A 12,279-nucleotide genomic window follows, 5' to 3' on the forward strand; every position below is an offset into this window, starting at 1 on the left:
AGACTGTTTTCCCCGAAACAAATCTTCCCATTGATTTTCCTTTACTTTTTTGTTTTGGGACAATGATAACATTTCGGGTTTCCCCTTTCATTCCATTTAGATGGCAATGGTCACCTCACCAGTACAAATAGAAAGGGTGAAACTTCCCATTGGGGATACTGCTATACAAACTTGACAGAGGTTCCAATCGTCCCCTACTTTTTCCAAAATGGAAAAAAGGTTTTGTCTAGAGAAACACTTTAATGCACTGAGACTGAAAAAAAGCAAAATCCAGATGGTTTAAGCTGTATAATGTAATTACAGTCCAATGTTCTTTCTATATGTTTTAATAGAAAACATCTTTAAAAAAGCAGCTTTACCTAACAAAGTGTTCTGTTTTTATTTTCTCAAAATAAGAAAATGTGTATATATATATATACAGTATATATATATATTTATAAAAAGATGCTGTGTAATAATCGCCTAAACTACAAAGACACGGTTCACTGTATTTTATAATTCTACATTTTGGTTTCTGAGATAGCTTTGTAAAATTGATGCACCAATTATTAAATAGCAATCATTTATTCCAAAAGACTTAGACACCCCTTAAACAGTAGCAAATTATAATAGGATAACAACTAGGCTGATAAACTGGAAAAAAATTTTAGAAATGAAAAAAGAAAAATGTTTGGGATCTTAATAAGTACCTATATGTTATTTGATTATATTATATATTATTATCCAAAAGATTTTGTTATATTATATTATTATTATTACTTTATTATATTGACAAAGCAAATCAATTCATTATTTCCAAGCGTGATATTCTGTATATCAATCATGTACTTTACGTGTATGAAATTTGTACTTTTTTAAATAGTAGTTGCCACCTACAGCTTAGCAAATTGATGCTGAACTTTGACCTGTGATCCCTCACTCACTTATCCCCCAAAGCAGCAAGCTTAAGGTAGTATTGTGTTTAAAGCCTGTGCACCTTACATAGGGAAATCCTGAAGAAGACAGAGTGGAGTAGTTGATAGGAAAGTTGAGTGAAAGAGGTGAATCCTGTGGATGGATGGATAGAGGGGGGAGTGGAAAGTGACTTCAGGGAGTGGCTGTGCATGCACTATCCAGCTCTACTACAGACACAGAGGAGAGATTCTGCCAGAGACATCTCTGAACAATTTGCTACAGACTTGTCAGCACATCCTAGACTTGTTGTGACCAGGTGACCAGGACAGCGTCACAGAGACATGCACTGGCAGAACAGACGAGGATAGCTGGACCTAAAGGATTCCACTCATCATGGGACACACTGATGAGCTCAGAGGAAGCATCTATTGCACATAAGCAAGAAACAAACACTGGAGAGAAAGGTAGGACAATAAAGGGCACATCGGGGCATCCCTGAGCAAGCTGAGGTCAAAATAACAATGTAAAAACCCTAAAAAAGTACCGGCGAATCTTTACAAATTCACTGCTGATTTCTAATAATGCTGTCTAATCATACATTGTTGTGACATTATGTAATATGTAGTGTTTCGCCATTACAAAGACATGTCTCAACATTTCTTACACATCTGGTCACCATTTTTAAATATTTTCAAGGGACATTGTTACTGAGCCAAAAAAGCCAAAAAGCTTGTTAGTCTTCATTCTATCTTAATCAAGCTCAGTTATTTGGACAGCAATCATGGTATTGTTATTAATGTAATAACGATGGCACAATGAGTGCTTGGATCAGATGCTGGCAACTGCTGAATTGCAGCGCTCGCAATTATCAACATTTTTTTTTTTATAATTTCCTGGGACACTTTATTGCTAAAGCTCAACCTATTGTATATCATCCTAAATACCATGGCAAAGCACAGCATGAGACTACAGCAGCAAGATTTGTATGTTTATTAAATTAGATTGTATTCTTCCTAAATCCTAATGTTGCAAAAAAAAAAAAAAACAGACAACAATAAAATGTGATAGTCTAGCACTTAGTTAAAAAACGCGTTTGTGAAAAAAAAAAAATAGTTTGGAAAAAAAAAACAAAAACAGCATTTGTAGGGGCCAATTGGCCCTTTTGGTGTTTTTTTTTTCAATTGGTCAGGTTTGACATTTCTAGGGATAAACATATCCCAGCCAAGGCAGGAACTTTTTGTGCAAATCAAAAACAGTTGGGAAATATGTCAACATTTTCCAAAGGGTATCTGAATCAGTATTTGATGTAAATAAATTGAGTTACAATGTATGCAGATGTGATGGAATATCTTAATAAAGAGGTATCTAGATAAGGTAATCAATATATAAAATAAATGGGATCTAAGAATTGATTCATTGGTATTGCTCCGTAGATTTGTCTGTGATTTATCGGGATGGCAGTTGCAGCGAAGGCAGTTCATGTTCAGTTGAAGTAATGCTGGTAAGACTATCAGCATGTAGTAAAAAGATCCCAGCAGATGTAGCCAATGTGTACCCTCTATCATTATAAAATAAGCTGCCAATGAAGTGTCAATATGAAGTTTACTCAAGTTTATTGAACTTTTTAATAGAAATTTCCCTGCTTACATACCATGACAGGAGCTGTACCATGTGATGGTTAACCCTGTAAGGAAATCACAAAACAGATTATTTGTTTACCAAGGGCAAATAATTAACCCATCTAATGAATCGGTAGACCTGTTCTTAGTGATCTATCTATCTATCTATCTAACTATCTATCTATCTACAAGCATGCTTTCAAATTAATTATAAATAATTGCCAAGATCATATTATGAAACTCACATCATAGATATAGACTAGCAATTTAATAAGGAAATACACCCCATGATACAGGCACACCTTAAAGCCTCCCAGTCCCATGGCCTTGGCAAGCTGGCACACACAGGGGCAAGTAGGTGTGAGCAGTATAATGGTTTCTGATTCATTAATTCTCTCAGAGATTACTGTAGCAGATACAGATTTCTTGGCTGCAACACAATGAATCAGCCAAATAAACTCATTATTAAATCTACTTTGTTTTTTTTTTTTTACTATCTCTGTCTCTCCTCATACATCTAAGATTTAAAATAAACTTAAAACTATTTACCATTTTCAATACATGTTATCTAGTAATCAATCAATACGGAATTAGTGCGTATCTCATCATGACATAATAGCGAGCTATATGAAGTTTACTCATTCTTATGAAACTCTTCTTCACAATAAATGCTTTACTGTCCCATTGCAACAGATAGATGATTCAGTACAGAGCCACGAGGGACATAACAGAAGTTTCATTGATCTCTAGATTAGGTAAGCAATGTAGGTGACATTTAAGATTTAGGCTATGGACCATGTCAAAGCTCAATTTCATATTACAATGCAGTAATTCTGATAGATATGTTTTTCTTCCCCAGAATTTTTGAAGTATCTGCAGATTTTCAGGATGGAACATGCACTTATATACCGCTGCTGTCACTATCTAGTTTCTGGTGACTAATAAGTGTTATTGCAACATAAAGCTCCCACAGTCTGTTTGCATGTATTATTATGCTATATTCTACAACTGATTTAGCAGATGTCTGTCTACTGACAACAATATTATTATAATCATTACAATGGAAACTCTGGTGTTTGAGGGTTAATCATCAATATCAGCCATGTGTATGTTACATATTACACAGGGTGTAACCAGACAAGTAGAAACTTTCAAACTTTGCTGTGTAATAGGACTTCAACAAGGCTGAATATCCTATGCATCCAAATGCTAAACTTTATTATAGCTGTGGCATATATTTCATTAGAAACCAAAATTCAAGAAACATGAATGTGTATATGACAGTATTGCCATTGTGTAGACTAGCATAGGAAATCTACATCCTTGTGTCTAACAAGTGTGCTTGATATTATATACACACAATTTTGAGTAATACCCCTTGAATGACCATGGCACCATACTATTTGCTTTCTGTTGGCACTGTAAGGTAATAACACCCCCAGAACATAATAAGACAGTAGGTTTAATTCAGAACAATAAAACATCAGGATAAGATCCATATTTTCCAAAAAAAGTGACAGTTATTTTTAGCCAGTAAAATCAGATTTTAAAATTACAATCTGTATCCTTGTGTTAAAGCTTTGTGAACTGAGGCAAAGGCGTGCTCTGGGGTGAAAGGACACCATAAAAATGTACACGTGTAAAGGCCTGTTTTGTCTTTATTATTTGCACCTGTCATTATCTGTTTTGAATACTGATCAGGTTTTCCCCTTGAGATGGGCCAGCTAAGGGTGTCTGCAGAAATTATTATACTTATTCATGGAAAGCTATTTCATAGGAAAATTCTTTCAGTGGTCAGAACTTTTACCGCTACACGTTGGCTATAGTTACCCTTTGCTGGTCACTCATCAGTTTGATTTGTTAGATCAGCAAACTCTACCAGCAACTATGTAGATCAGTGACTTGTCTGGTTGATTATAAATGAAATGGATTGTTTAGATGAGCCTTTGAACTATTTAGTTATTGGTAAATGCTGCTGACCTAACAGATCAAATCTAAATATAACCTAAATAGCCAGTTTTAGATCTTCTAATTGCATAATTAGCTCATTAGCTCACATTTACATAACTACATTTACACTTACTTATGCTTTGCATTGGATAGGCACAAGTATTTGAGTCAGTATTCATTTTTCACTGGTTTCACACAGTGAAAACATGTGTGCTCATTCCCGCCAGCTAGGTGGCAATATAATTAGTTGCATTTTCCAGTGTATTAAAAATGCATTAAAACCCAACTCCCGTAAAACTAAAACTCCTCCTTTCAGGGTGTGTTTATTTCAAATACCCGATCCTCTGCTCCCCCAGCAGATGGTGCTCCCCCATGCTCTGGTGGTGGACTGTTTCTTGTTATCCTCGTGTCCAGTGCAGGGCTTTGGACTCTGTGTCAGTCTTGATGACATCAGAAGACCCTAGATTGCTGGAGTGAAGGGGAGAGGCATGGAGGGGGGGGGGTCTAGTAGCGCACAGAGGATGGTGGGTAAAAAATACCTTTCCAGATCCCATAGACCTAAACAAGCTGGTTATCTTTGCAGTGCTGCTGCATCCCCTCTGCAGAGGGGGAGTTTCCATTTTCCTGGAGTTCAGCTTTAAAAAATCCATTGTCTTGAATAGGACCTGTTAACCCCAACTGGTTGTTTTGAAGTGTGTTGAAGGAGAGCCTCTCATCTGGTATTTCAATTGCTTTGACTGCCTGCCCTTTATGTTACCAAATAAGTCAACGGAATAAGGCCCTTTGAAAATCTCAAAACATCTGAAAGTCAGGCTTTTCCTAACTTTGCTTAAACCTGCTCCCACCCCCATTCTAACTCCTATTCTAACTACCCTGTGAAAGGAAGATGTGTATACTTACCTATTCTGAGGACGCTCCAGTCCAGTCATATGATCAGCTTCCAGCGGTGGCTTTAGGGGAGAGGAGGGACAGCTGACAACAGATGCCCCTAAGTAGGACTATGGATGACGTCACCCCCCAGGCATTTCAGCTGTTGTCTGCAATTTCTCCTCTACCCTGAAGCAGGCTGATGGGGAGATCATGTGATTGGACCAGAGTGCCCCAGAAAGGTAAGTATAACCATCTTCCTTAAGAATAGGATTTAGAATGGGGGCTTCAGGTTTAAGCTAAGTTAGAAAAAAGCCTGACCTTCTACTTTAAAATAACTGGCTTTCATTTAATTCCTCAGCTGCAGTTAACATTGATATTGCAGTCTTTTTTTGTTTGTAACTAATAATATAGACAAAATACCTGGTGATCTTGCCAGTGTCTCCTGTATTACCAGGCTTTCTGTGTTGTCCTGGTTAGTGTCCATGGCTGTAAACCCATGGTAGTGTTGTCAATTTACTGTTTAGTTCTTCAAGCCCTACACACATTAGAGAGAAGATCCTTTGCAGAAAATGATCCATACTTCCCAGGTTGCTGAAGGTAGACTGTGACAGGTGAAAATACACAGTAGCCAATCACAGTGGAGGATTTCATTCTTCATAAAAGACTATGCCCCCTGCCCCGGCCCTAATAACATTAATAAGTTGAAGTTATTGTGGTCATGTGACTGCATGAAAAATTACTTCTGAAAGGTATTTACCATGCTTTTATTGGTATAACTGGCATTTATATGTCTATATTACCCCATGCCCCCAATTTGCTGTACATATGCTTTAATGTATTTATTTTTGAAGTGCAATTATTTATATTTTACCAGATATATTTTATCCAGGCTTAGCTAGGCTCCGTTGCAAGTGCTCCCATTTTAGTGAGTTCATTTAAAACACCTTATATAACCACTCCCTGAGCAGCTCACACTTTTTGTGGACACAAACTGTATCTTAACACCTATGTGAACTGAAGTCTCTACACACCCTCCCTTGTATCAGTGTATACTTGCAAGCTTACAGAGATCAGAAGACCACAGTATGCAATACGTCTCAAAGAAGAACTATCAAAATGTTTTCATGGCTTGTATGCCTTTGATATCTGTGATGTAATTATCCAAACCCAAAAATTGCTCCACTTTTGCTTTAATTCATGATAGTAAATGAGCATATCCTATTATAAAGAACACATAACAAGATTAAACCTGCTCTAATGATACCTGCAAAGGATTACCCAAACCTCCAGCTAACCAGACAAGCAGAGACACCTGTGGAGGGTACTGTTCAGCCCTAGTACATTCGCCTTTCAGTAACCACATGCAGAGTGTCTCTAGAGAACCATGCAGGTTACAGTTTACTATTAAGTCTTTCATAGGCTTACTCAGTGGTTTAGTATCACTTAACTTTATAGTCATGCTGAGCCCTATTTACTTTAACCAATGGACCCCACGGAGCATTGTTTAATTATATCAGCGTGTAAGTGTTTCTCACATCTAGGCTGCCACCATGGAAATACATGTTTACATCATTGGCCTCTTTTTTTTTTTTTTTTACACACTACTTGTAATAAAAATAGTTGGCACATACACAGAATTTCCCATCAAGAAATCACAAAAGTTGCAGAAAAGACTACTGAACGCCAACAGAATAAGTCACATCATAAATATGAATGACCTTTTCAGTTATATAGTATATCTGATACCAATACTCTATTGATAATCAGGCCACTTAATGGAGAAGATATTTCATGGATTTATAATGGTGCTTTTCCACTGCATGGAACTGAACGGTTCGGCTCGCTTTTGTGCTTTTCCACTGCTGGTACCGCATGGTACGGTGTAGGAACGGTTCGGTACGGTACGGTACGGCGGCGCTTTTCCACTACATGGAACCGAATGGTACGGCTCTCTAAAACAGTACCACCTCGACTGTGGTTCCAAGAGGTACCATACCGGTACCATATCCCACAATCCTTTGCATGCAGTCACTACTAGCCACTGATTGGTCAGAGAATCGTTGTTATCCCACCCACTTAGTTTAGTACTACTTTAGTGGAAAAGCAAACCATACCAAACCGTACCGAACCGTTCCAACACCGTACCATGCGGTACCATGCAGTGGAAAATTAAACATGGCCAAGCAGGGCCGAGTAGAGCCGAGCCGGTACTTGCAGTGTACCATTATATGTCCTTTACATGTCCACCTTCCAGCCTCAACAAAAGTTCTATTGAGCAACGTTATGACCAACAACCAAAGAGCTAGATGTTTATTTGTGCTGGGTACAAGAGCAGAAATGATATCTCTCATTCCATCATTTAAAGGGGCATGTACACTGGCTTGAAAAAAAATGGCTTCCACAAGAGTTTAGTATTTTGCCTGTAGAAGCAGCTCAATGTTATCCTATGTGTCCATGCACATTAGGATGTTTTGGTTTGAGAAATTATTTAAGCTCAACGTTAATTAGAGGCAGAAAAAACCCTTCTGTTTCGCATTTTTGAGAGCAGGTGTTCTGGAATAAAAAATGCTAAATGCGCCTAAATGCTAAAACAAAAAAAAAAACACGTAAAATCATTTTTTGCAAGACTGAGGCCCCTTTCACACAGGGAGTCTGTTCAGATCCGCCTGTCTGTTTTTCAGGCGGATCTGAACGGATGCCCCATGCTTCAGATGTCAGCGGAGACATGTCTGCTGACATCCGATCCGTCAAATTCGGATGGAAACCCTATTTTCCATCCGTCTGGAGGATCAGATGAGAACGGACAGATGGTCCGTTCTCATCTGATTCCCCCATAGAGAAGAATAGGGAACTGACAGCTCTGTCTCCGCACACAGCGCGGAGACAGAGCTGCCATCCGTCTGTTCAGCGGGGGATCGGCAGATCGGCGGATCGATCCCCCGCTGAGAAAAACGGAGTCCGCCTGATGGACTCCCTGTGTGAAAGGGGCCTTAAAGTTCAGAAATAATATTCACAAGTTATGTGTCTGATTGTTTGCACCAGTGGAAAGATGTCCTTGTAGGTAGCATTGAGCTAGTATAGCTAATGAAAATATAAAAGTCTGAGCAATCATTTAAACATCTTTTTCCCTTTTCTCTATTTAAAAGTAATGATTCTGTGAGTGTGAATATGTTTGGATGTAAAAGTCACAAGATCAAGTTTAACCACTTGCGACTGTATACTGTTTATATAGGGCAGCAAGGCAGCTCTCCAGCGCATGTACCTAGTACGTGATCCTGCACTTCTGGGGTCTGGGGCGCTCATAAGTGTATTTCATAGTTTGAAGATGCTATACCTTTTGTGCAAACCACTCACTATATGCTTACTGGAATTATTTTTCAGATATGTATCAGAATACATGTTGGCTTAAATTTGTGAAGAAAATACATTTCTGGGTTGGGTTTCTTGTACTGTAGTCACTGGTCTCTTGAGGTCTACTGATATACAGTAATTGTTTTTTGAAAGGTTGTCCCAAACTGCTCCAATAACCATCCTTAGACCAAATGCATGCTAACTAGATTACATTTCTGTGCAAGGAGGTCGACCCAAAGCTCCTACCCAATATGCCCTTCTCAAAGGCCCCCTCTAACCTACCTTTCCTGTGACCCCAAACTTCATGCTAACCTTTCCAGATTCCTCTTTGTCAAAGGCTAATCTTCCTGTGCCAAAGAATACATGAATATCCTAAAATCTGCTGCCTAAAAAAAACAGGACATATAAACACAATTGATACTATACAATTTAAATATTTAGGATTTTAGTATCCTTGTCAACTACATATTTAGGCATCAGGTCTTCTACATTTTAAATGTGTACTTATTGCAGTACACTAACACAACCCCAATTTCAAAAAAGTTGGAATGCTATATAAAATCTACATAACAGAATGCAATGATATACAAATCTCATAAACCCATATTTTATTTACAATCAAAAATAGAAAACATCATGATTTTAAACTAAGAAAATGTACCATTTTTAGAAAAAAATAAGGTAATTTTGAAACCAATGGCAGCAATACGTCACAGAGAAGTTGGGACATGGCAACATGAAGCTGGCAAAGTAAATGATATTAACAATGAAGTGCTGGAATAACATGGAATGTTGGAATGCAACTAGTTAGGTTCATTGGCAACATAAGTAGGTATAAAATGAGAGTCTTAGAGAGTCAGATGGTCTTAGAAGTAAAGATGGGCAGAGGTTCATCAGCCTGTGAGCTGCATCTAAAAAATGTCGACCAATTTCAGAATAATGTTCCATTATGTAAAACTGCAATGACTTTAAATCTATCATCATCTACAGTACATAATATCATCAAAGGATTCTGAGAATCTTGAGAAATCTCTTTGTGCAAGGGACAAGGCTGAAACGCAATATTGAATGCCTGTGATCTACACAGATGGCACTGCATTAAAAAGGGCACGATTCTGTCATAGACATCACTGCATGGGCTCAGGAATACTTCCAAAAATCACTGCCTATGAACAGTTTGCTGTGACATCCAAAAATGCAAATTAAAACACTATCGTGAAGAGAAGAAGCCATATATGAACATGATCCAGAATCGCCGCCATCTTCTCTGGGCTAAAGCTCATTTAAAATAATTTGTTGCAAAGTGGAAAACTGTTCTGTGGTCAGATGAATCGAAATTTGACATTATTTTTGGCAACCATGGGCACTAAAAAGTAAAAGGACCTTCCAACTTGTTATCAGCACTCAGTTCAAAAGCCTGCATCTCTGATGGTATGGGGTTGCATTAGCGCATATAGAATGGGTAGCTTGCACAACTGTAAAGGCACCTTCAATGCTAAAAGCTATATCCAGGTTTTAGAGCAGCATATGCTCCCATCCAGACAACGTCTTTTTCTTAAGAGAAGGCCTGACATATTTCAGCAGGACAGTGCAACAGCATGGCTTTGTAATAGAAGAGTTTGGGTGCTTAACTGGCCTGACTGCAGTCCAGACCTTTTACCAATGAAAAATATTTAGGCGCATCTTGAAACAAAAAGTATGGAAAAAGAACCAGGACTGGTAAGCAGTTGGAATCCTACAGTATATCAAGCAAGAATGGGACAACATTCCTCTCCCAAAACTCAAGCAACTGATATTCTCAGTTCAGTTTTCAGTGTTTACTTGATTAAAGAAGAAGGGATGCTACACGGTGATAAGCATGGCCCTGTCCCAACTTTTTAGAAATATGTTGCTGCCATCAATTTCAAAATTGCTTTATTTTATTTTCTTAAAATGGTAAATTTTGTCAGTTTAAACATTTGATATGTTTTCTGTTTTCTATTGTAAAATAAAATATGGGTTTATGAGATTTGAAAATTATTGTATACTGTTTTTATGTAGATTTTACACCGTGTCCCAAGTTTTTTGGAATTGGGGTTATACTTCTTCTGTCCAGCCCATCCTATTTGTGGCATTACAGCTGCCCTGATGTTCCCTTTTGGTTGTATCCTGCCACAGGTTGCAGAAATGGTTCACTTTTTCACGATCTTAAAACACAATTAAGGCACAGATACTTACCTCTGTTCCAGTGGTCTGACACACACAATGTCCCTCACTGGCATCAGCATCTTGTCCCTGGTTTCCTCCGGGTTGCAGTATTTGGCTATTTTGATTAGCCGGAACCGGAAGACATCAGTCTCGTGCATACACAGGAGTGCAGTCATCTTGACACACAGTGAATGTGCCAGAATGTAATCTGAGCTGTGCATGCGCAGCTCAGTGTACATTCTGCAGGAGATTGTGAACAGGCAGGTAAGTGTATTTTATTGAAGAAGGGACATTGCATATCTCTTGGGCAATAAAAAGCCTGTCTGTTTGCAATTTTAAATTTTTTGGCTTTAATTGCATTGGAAATGAATGTCTGGTAGACTGTTTTGCTTCCAGTGTGATAATGTGCTAGATTTTTTTCATCCTGAGCATCTTCCCTGCTTATGTCCCCTAGTTACACCGCTCTAATGAACATAGTAAATATTGCAATGCTTTAGAAAACATGTTTTAATATGTATACAATACCTCAAGCTGTGTGTGGAATGATTTTCTATACACAACATAATTATTTTCAGTAATAAAAATGGTTATCTATGTATTTTTTAAATATTGTAATATCCACTCTTTGTATATACAGTATCAAAAAACCTGCATAATGTTACTTATGCAATGTAAAATCAAATAAATAAGTACACAGAGTGCAGTGTTTTCTTCATTGGTTCTTTAGTTTATCAGCATGATATCAGCATGCAGAGCTGTACTCTGCGGTGATTTTTAGTGAAAGGGTTAAAAGGGACACTTTAACTCAGCTACCCAATCCCTTCTGCTCCCCAACTTCAAAGTCTGTCTTATATCCCCTGTCCTTTCTATGCACCATTCACAAAATCTTGCTGGATGCTCCAGGAAAATAGTGTGCACACTTTTGATAGAGTTCTTATTTATTTCCATTTTTTTTTTTTTTAATGTAGTAGCTCAAAGAAGGCAGTCAGGATTCATTCTGCTAAAGTCAGACAGGAAAACAGGTTTATGAACTAAAGCTCCTTTAAGAAAAATGAAGGTCATTTGTGTCTATATTGCATTCTACCCAGTAGCTAGGAGCTCCATTCATGGTATCCTGTCTGCTATCGCTTTGTCCTGGATCAGACCTGTTGTGTCTCCGTTCTGCAAGTAGGACAGCCAATGCATTTGAATGGGCTGCTCTACCCCCAGAAACATGGGGAGAGTAGCCCCCAACCCTTTTTCAAAATCATGGTTTGCCGATGCGTGAGGGTGCCATTAGGAATGAATGGCACCCTGCGCGTCAGCCAAGGAGCAGTGCATTTCTCTCTCGCATGACTGTGCACGCGTTCCCAACACGCAATGATGTGAACGTAGTCTTAGTGCACAGCTTGGAACTTCTCAGCTTAAC

The 12,279-nt window shown here is 38.2% G+C and overlaps 1 protein-coding gene across 1 annotated transcript in view; it reads left to right on the forward strand.

Moving 5' to 3' along the window:
• Positions 1-1,111: 1,111 nt before the first annotated feature.
• WNT10B (Wnt family member 10B) overlaps positions 1,112-12,279 on the forward strand; it is a 70,064-nt gene continuing 58,896 nt past the window's right edge. The window contains exon 1 of the mRNA XM_082245995.1: positions 1,112-1,358. The gene's annotated coding sequence lies outside the window, so the exon portion shown is untranslated. The remainder of the gene's footprint in view (positions 1,359-12,279) is intronic.

This window comes from Pelophylax lessonae, assembly GCF_965119305.1.
Source record: "Pelophylax lessonae genome assembly, chromosome: 2".
Classification (NCBI taxonomy): domain Eukaryota; kingdom Metazoa; phylum Chordata; class Amphibia; order Anura; family Ranidae; genus Pelophylax; species Pelophylax lessonae.